The sequence below is a fragment of the Oreochromis aureus genome, linkage group 12, assembly GCF_013358895.1.
Source record: "Oreochromis aureus strain Israel breed Guangdong linkage group 12, ZZ_aureus, whole genome shotgun sequence".
NCBI lineage: Eukaryota > Metazoa > Chordata > Actinopteri > Cichliformes > Cichlidae > Oreochromis > Oreochromis aureus.
In genome coordinates this window covers 7818023-7826012 of record NC_052953.1, presented here as the reverse complement: position 1 = coordinate 7826012, position 7990 = coordinate 7818023, and the positions used below count along the sequence as shown (strand labels likewise).

Genomic DNA, 7990 nt, shown 5'->3' with positions numbered 1-7990 from the left:
AAGTCATTGTACTTTGCTTTTAGTCACTATTTAGGATACCTCAATAATTTTCAATTAAACGCACACACACACACACACACACACACACACACACACACACACACACACACACACACACTTTCACATAAGCATGGTCATGTTTTCATAAAATTGACTTTCAGCATGTCTCTTAGATGACTGACGCTAGAGCGAACGGGCTGATGCATTAATTTCTGCCTTGTTGTGCAAGAACAGACAGAGCCGGAAACTCCCATCATAAACAAAGTGTTTAATGAATAGTAGATAATGCAGCACACTAAAGCTGCACACTATGTGAGATGATTCATATATTGGTGGCCTCAAAGACAAGGCCGTAGAATCCAGGAAAATTATTATATTCATGATCTTAAGAAACTCAGATCACTTTCAAGGGACAAATGTATCGCTTTAAAAATGTTTGCTTTTCTTCTCTGCGTGAAGCCAGGACAATTACTGGGAACAGAACACTTCAAAGCCATTTTGTTCACCACAGTTGGGGGTTCGCTTTGAGGAGGACTATATACTGCTACCTGTACTACACATAATACAGAGACCATTAGGGTTTGCAATAAAGAAGATACACTGTCTTTCACATCACTGGCTCACTGGCCAAATAGAAAGAGAAAAAAAGAACCACATCGCCAGCCTGCTGGCTTCGTAGCTGCAGTCTGTGTTTCTGGTTTTGTTCGAGATCTGCAACATTGCAGTGTTTCTCTACAGAAACCTTTGTTTGCGCTCACTCCCAACTGAAATAAGAGTGGTGTAATGAGTTAGAGTTTTCTTAAGAAGCACCTGCTGAAATATGTCTTACATCTGTGAAAATAATGCAATTGTATATATGTATGTAACTGTGTACTAACATATCCAGGTCACATCATGCGCTTGTTAGTAAAACAAATAAACCAAAACAATTATATCAGCAAGTACTGGGTAATGCTAATCACAGATTTTAATGATTTGATTCATGATTTTCATTTTATTATATATATGTTATCTATGAAATAACATTTAAAAGATCCATCTTCATTGGAAGCTCAGAGTAGTTATTTGTAATTAAAATACACATATTTGCTCCTAGAGCAAACTTGTCGTGTGAGTTTCAGTATTTTTCCGCTATGTACGGTGGCCCTGAAGTGCAAACCACAAAAACAAATCACAAAACGCACAACAAATTGAAAAGCGCAACAACAAATTGAAAAGCGCAAAAACAAATTCACTAAACGCAAAAAACAAATTGAAAAGTGCAAAACAAATTCACAAAACGCACAACAAATTGAAAAGCGCAAAAACAAATTCACTAAACGCAAAAACAAATTGAAAAGCGCAAAAACAAATTCACTAAACGCAAAAACAAATTGAAAAGCGCAAAACAAATTCACTAAACGCAAAAACAAATTGAAAAACGCAAAAAACAAATTGAAAAGCGCAAAACAAATTGAAAAGCGCAACAACAAATTGAAAAGCGCAAAAAAACAAATTGAAAAGCGCAAAAACAAATTCACTAAACGCAAAACAAATTGAAAAGCGCAAAAACAAATTCACTAAACGCAAAAACAAATTGAAAAACGCAAAACAAATTGAAAAGCGCAAAAACAAATTCAAAAGCGCAAAAACAAATTGAAAAGCGCAAAAACAAATTGAAAAGCGCAACAACAAATTCACTAAACGCAACAACAAATTGAAAAGCGCAAAAACAAAAGAAGAATCACAAAACAAATTGAGAAGCACAATTACATTAAGCAAACCGGAAAGGGTAGGTACCAGTCGGCAACAGGAGACATCACTGATTGGATGTCCGCGCTGTTCGTCTTTGGAACCGGAAGTTACTCTGCCTGTAGCGCATTTCGTTTGAAAAACGGCGGAATGTTTTGTCCTAGCTATGGGAAAAAGCTGGTTGAGGAGTCACCAAACTTTTGCAGCGGCTGTGGCGAGAGGCTTTATCACGCATCTTGCATCGGAGACACTTCACTCCCATTGAGTAAGTTAATAAGCATAATAAAATGTTTGTTATTTATTGATTTATTAGCCTAGCGTTAGCTGTTTCCAGACCATAGCAAACCAGAGGGCTGTTCCACTAAGCGAGCTCAGAAAATCGAGGCTCATTTGAAAATGCACGCAGCTGTCAAAATGACTGCTCAAGACCTTTCTAGTAGTGAAGGTTTGAGGGCAGTTCTAGTGTTAACAAACCTCGCAGCTAGGGTGCCACGGACCAGACTTGTCCACAAGCATATTGCATAATGAATGAGCAGAAAGACTGCAGGTTAGCCTCGTTCCTGGAACCGAATTTGGGGCAATCGAGCCTGGATTTTCAGAGTGAGCCTGGCTTTTGGGATTAGCTTGCTTCGTGGAACAGTCCTCTGAGCATTTCCACAACTGAAACGATAATAAATTAGTTCATTTATTATGTTTGGTTAACTTTAGGAACTAACACTATTATGTGTCTATACATTAAAACTTACTGGTGTAGAATTGTATTGGTCAATAGTATCAGTTACATTGTCATTCCTTGGTAGAAATTTTCTAGTGAGATTATTCAGTGTTGTCCTTATTTGCGTGTTGTGTGGACAATGGAATGTCACATGAATGAATGTCTTTAATGTGTGACATTGTAGTACATTTTCCTTTGTTTCCTTTAGCATCACAGACTACCTCAAACTGCCCAACTCCAACCTTCAGCACCTTCTTAGAATACAGAAAAAAGAAAAATGAAGAGAGGCAAAAGTTTTCTGAAGGGAGGAAGGGCTTAAAGAAAAGGGAAAAAGAAAGGTTCAGGTAGTTTGGCTAGCTCTGTCTGAAAACAAGTTGAGGTTAATTTTCTAATAACATTCTTTTGTTATTCCTTAGGGAGTTGTGTAAAAATGTTCAGTGTAGTAAAGCTATCCAGAATAAGAACAATTGTTTACTTAGTAATTGTACATTTAGGTTGTCAGGAAGATCCCTCTTTTGCAGTTAATAAATATTCAAGTTTGAATAGATCTGCTTAGAGTCATATTAGTATCTACTTGGCCCATTGTTCATGTCTTTTCCTTACAGATAAATGTCGGCTTGATGACCATTAAAAAGGGTGGTTTGAAGCCATACCGTGGAAAAACTATTTTCCTAACAACAGACCCTGACGCTACTGCCACAAGTCTGCTCAATCAAGCTGTTAAAAAATGAAGGACTTTAACAAAGATCTAAAAGATGGACCTTTCCTTCTTCTGTATCCGGATGGCACTGAGGTCATTACTGTCCCTGGAACACAAAGACCATTTACACTTGAGGCTTATAAGGCTGAAGTTGGCAAGCCTTATCAAAGAATCACTGTTTTCATCTGCTTGAAGAGTGACTTTGAAGATGGTAAGCTGCTAATGTTTGTTTGGATTTTGACACACATTCCCTTAGTTTCAACAAATGCTAATTTTGAAATTGTGAAATGATAACATTACGCATAAAGCACCCAAGTCAATAGCATACCTACATTAAAATGGTGAATGGCCTGTATTTGATATAGCACCTTCTAGGGTTCTACAACCCCCAAGACACTTCACAACAAAACCAGTCATTCACCCACACACATTCACACACTGCTGGTGATTAGCTACAATGTGGACACAACTGTCCTGGGACTCACTGATTGACGCAAGGCTGCTGTACACAGATGCCACCTATCCCTCCCACTACCACCACCTGGCATGGAGGGTGAAGTGTCTTGCCCAAGGACACAACGACTGTGACAGACTGAGCAGGGCTAAAACCTTCAACCTTTTGATTACAGGGCGGGCTTTTAACTCCTCTGCCACCATTGCTCCCTAAATTAGCTTGTATATGTTATGTTTCTTCCTGGAAACATGAAATTCAGCCATTTTTGGATCTACTGAGTCATGAGTTTTAAATGCTAACTTTATGCCTTTCGTATTAATCTATTATTGATGATCAAATAAAGTTTCATACATTAGTATGAATTTAGTTAGCTTAGCTTAATTTGTTTTCATGTTTTGTAGTTGGAGAAAACTCAGACTTGTCTGACTCTGACCCAGAGATTGTTATTAAAAGGCCCTCTGAGTTTGATCTTGCTGATACATTGGTAAGTACAATTTAAAATTTTTAATAGAGTTTTCTTGTTGTTTAGCCACCACCATTTGCCTCAGTTCAGTAAAACAGTTAATAGTTATATGTGAAATACATTTTGTGTGTGTGTGTGTGCGGCCTCGGCGTGCGTGTGTTTGTTTGTTTGTTTCAGCCATGGGAACTTCAACATGACAGCAGTCCTTTACAGAAAGCAGCAGAATATGAGTAAGTGATATTTGAAGAACATGTAATCTTTTACTGTTTTTGCCTACACTTTGTATTAATGAGATATACACTTTTGTCATTCATTCTGTATATGGTTTTTGGAACATGGACTACATAATACTTGTATTGCTTGTTTGTTAATCAAGATGCTTAAATATTTTCAAAGTGTCAATTAATATTTTCACAGTACACAACAAAAATGCTTTTCTTTGTTCTCTAAGGAAGGGTGCTGGGGATCTTGTGCTTGCTAATGAAGTACAACAGGTAAAAACTATTTTATTAGTAAAACAGTGCAGCAGACAATCTCCACCGCCTTTACTTTGCAATTAGATAACGATTCACTGTTTGCTGAGCCCCCAGAAGAACCTGTGTTAGTAATTTAAACATTTGAATCCAATTAACTGCCATCTTGTTCTATACAAGACATCATGCAATCATGAGAGAAGTATATATACCTTTAAAAAAAAAAGTTTCCTTTTTTTTAGAGACACCAATTTGCAGGCACATGGAATTATTGCAAATTTGGGACTGGAACTTGACCACAAGAAGGTCAGCAGGTTCAATATATCAAGGTCAGCTGTATGGGATGGAGCTGTTAGAGGATTTCGACGCAGCACATACTCTGACAACTACGACATGTTCATCAAGTTTAATGATGATGCTGGCAGCTTTGAAGAAGGTTTGGATACAGGTGGCCCGAGGCGTGAATTCCTCACACTTCTTATGGGCAGTTCATAAATCGCCCCATCTTTGATGGACCTCCAGAGAGCCGTTATCTTGTATATAATTCAAGAGGTGGATGTTTTCTCCGTAATTATTACAATGGAAATTTTAATAAAATTGGCGTATTTTTTTCATTAGCATATTTAATAGCAATTAACCATGATAATTATGTGCCCTGTATAACAGCTGCCAGGCAAGATGAGTACTTTTTAGCAGGAAAGATGATCGCTGTATCCATTGTGCATGGGGACCAGCACCACATTTCCTCTCCAAGAACCTGGTCAACCACATCACAGGGAATCAGAGTTTCAGCGCCACTGTAGAAGATGTGCAAGATGAGGAGATCACAAAATTTTACATCAGGTAGAAAATTACCTAGGCTCAGGGAATGGGTTTACTTAGAAGACACTTGGGGCCAGTTTAAAAGATTTAATCGGGATAAAAGTTATCCGGGTTGGATCATATCTTGAAAGTAGGTTCAAGGTAGATTCTGTAATCTGAAAGGACGGATTTCCAACTCCCAACAACACAAGTGAAATAACAAATTGATTATTTTTTAATCCAATGTTTGAATGAATCGTAAAAAGTAGTGAAAATTATATTTTTGTTTTTCTTACAGTAAACCTTTTTTTTTTTTTTTTTTTTTTTTATAGGTCCTGAAAGCTGAATCAGAGGAGTCTTTGCATAATCTTATTTTGCAAAACAGCACAATCTTCCAAACTGCTGGATGCCTCAGAAACGCGTCAAGCCTTTTGAGAAACAAGCATTTGTGGAGGAGTACCTCAGATGGTACATCCTTGAAAGAAACCAAAGTGTCATTCAACGGTAAACTCATTACTCCTTTTAAATTCAGGATGGCCAGTTGCTCATCACAGCAGCCACTGACATTTTCAGACCTTCAGATGTATATGAAAAAACTGATTCAGTAGCATCGGTGATCTGATGAACAACTAGTTAATTCCTGAGCCACTGTCGCACGCTATTAACCTTTTGACACTAGAACTCTAATTTAGTATACATTTATTGTTCACAATGACCCATAATAATCATAGTCATGCAACATGATTCATTTTTCAGTTATTTATAAAAGAGGTGATCCCTTGTGTTTGACACACTTGTTTATTCCAGTGTGAAAGCACTATTTTTTTTTTTTTAAATGCTAAAATCCCAATGAGCTCTTCTTTTTTTTTGCTGTCACAGTTAATTTCTGAGCGCTATGAATTGTTTTTGTGTATGAATGATTCTATGCATTTGAAATCTGTCCAAATTTATAATGAAAGATCTAGTAGGTAAAGACATTTAAACACAATTTAGAAGACTGCAATAGTTATAGCTATAAACCAATTATTACTTATTTGTCTATCCTTTGCAGATTTAAAGATGGACTGGAAAGTCTGAATTTTTAAGTGCACTGCAACAAAATTCCAGTGTGCTGGCCCCACTCCTATGCTTCTCTGCCAAGGCCCTGACTGCTTCAGAACTGGAGAGCATGTTCAGACCAGATCTCAGCCCAGCAGGAAGCAACAAGCGGCATAAGGAGGTCCTAACACTTGGCTTTTGGGCAGATTATCTCCTTGATTGTGAAGGTTTGAATGACCATTTTTATTTGTTTATAGTTTTATGAAAGGAGAGGTGAGGAAATAAATTTTCTGTAATGTACTACAGTGTTTACTTTCTTCTTTCAGAGAAGGCAACAGCAGTGTGTCTGGAAGATTTGATGATGTTTGCCACAGGGCTGACGGCAGTTCCACCGGCAGGAATGACACCACCACCACGCATCCAGTTTTTAAGTGTTTCGCCTTTTCCAGTTTCAAACACCTGTGCAAATACTCTGAAGCTACCCATCTGTGACTCATACAGCATCTTTAAGGCCAACATGGACTTTGGAATTCAAAATGCTCCAGGATTTGGATGTTCTTAAATCAGCAAGGTCATCAAGTTACAGTTACTGAGTTACCCTGATAGTTTCAGCTGCCGTTGGCATACTACTTAACACATTTATGTGACAAGCAACTTCCATATTGTTAAACATTTAGTTGTTTTTCTGAATATTGTGTATGTTGGAAAAGTGACAGAAATGCTGGACACTATTTGTAAATGGTTTTATTAAAGAACATTTTAAATGTTTCCTTGTGGTTAAATGTTAATATTTAAATCCATGCCAGTTGCTGTATATTATGAACAATATTATATTCAATTTAGCAAGAGGGAAAGGAAACACTACTAACATTAAAAAATGAAGGAAAAACAGAAGGGCTGGAGCACTCAAGTAAGTCCAAAGGTTTTATTAGGTGCAAAAAAAGGAAAGAAACTAACGTTTCGACACCGTGTGTGTCTTCATCAGAGTAACTCTGACAAATGTCATTACAAACTGAAGTTCAGTTGGTATCTAAAACCCAGCTATGTCCATCAGGGCCAAATACAGTTCTGTGGCCGATTCCCAGTCTTGTGGCTGCTGCAGTGTGTTTTGTTGTACAGCCTGTTGTAAATATTCCCCAATGTTTGGATCACCACACAATCCAACCAGTAGCCCCTCCTCGGGAAACACATCCAGTTCCCTCTCCTCAACAGCAAATCCAGTCTCTTGAACCATATCTGCAAAATGAAAATAGAACAGTGAAGGATTTTTGCTGACAATATGGAACTATATAAATCAACGCATGCAGTGACATGTTATAAACTGCTCTATCATACTTATGTGTAAAATTATGAATATATATTAACCAACTTAAGCAATAACAACACCTTGCATTTAGTTTGATGCAAAGGTTAATTTTGTTAAGAACTCAAATACCTGTGAGGCAAGAGAGAGTTTGTTTGAATCCCCCTGGACACGATGCAAGTCTGCTTGGCCGGATCCTGTGTTTGTTCCACAGGTCTTTGCATTCATCCAGGTCTTTCTGTAGAACCCCTGTGAAGCAGAATCTCAGCAAGCATTGGCGTTCGTGGCTTCCATTGAAGTTTCCAGAGTCTC

At 37.7% G+C, this 7990-nt stretch overlaps 1 pseudogene; it reads left to right on the top strand.

The window, feature by feature from the left end:
- Nucleotides 1–1737: 1737 nt before the first annotated feature.
- On the top strand, nucleotides 1738–7143 carry LOC116319178 (annotated as a pseudogene).
- Nucleotides 7144–7990: the final 847 nt, after the last annotated feature.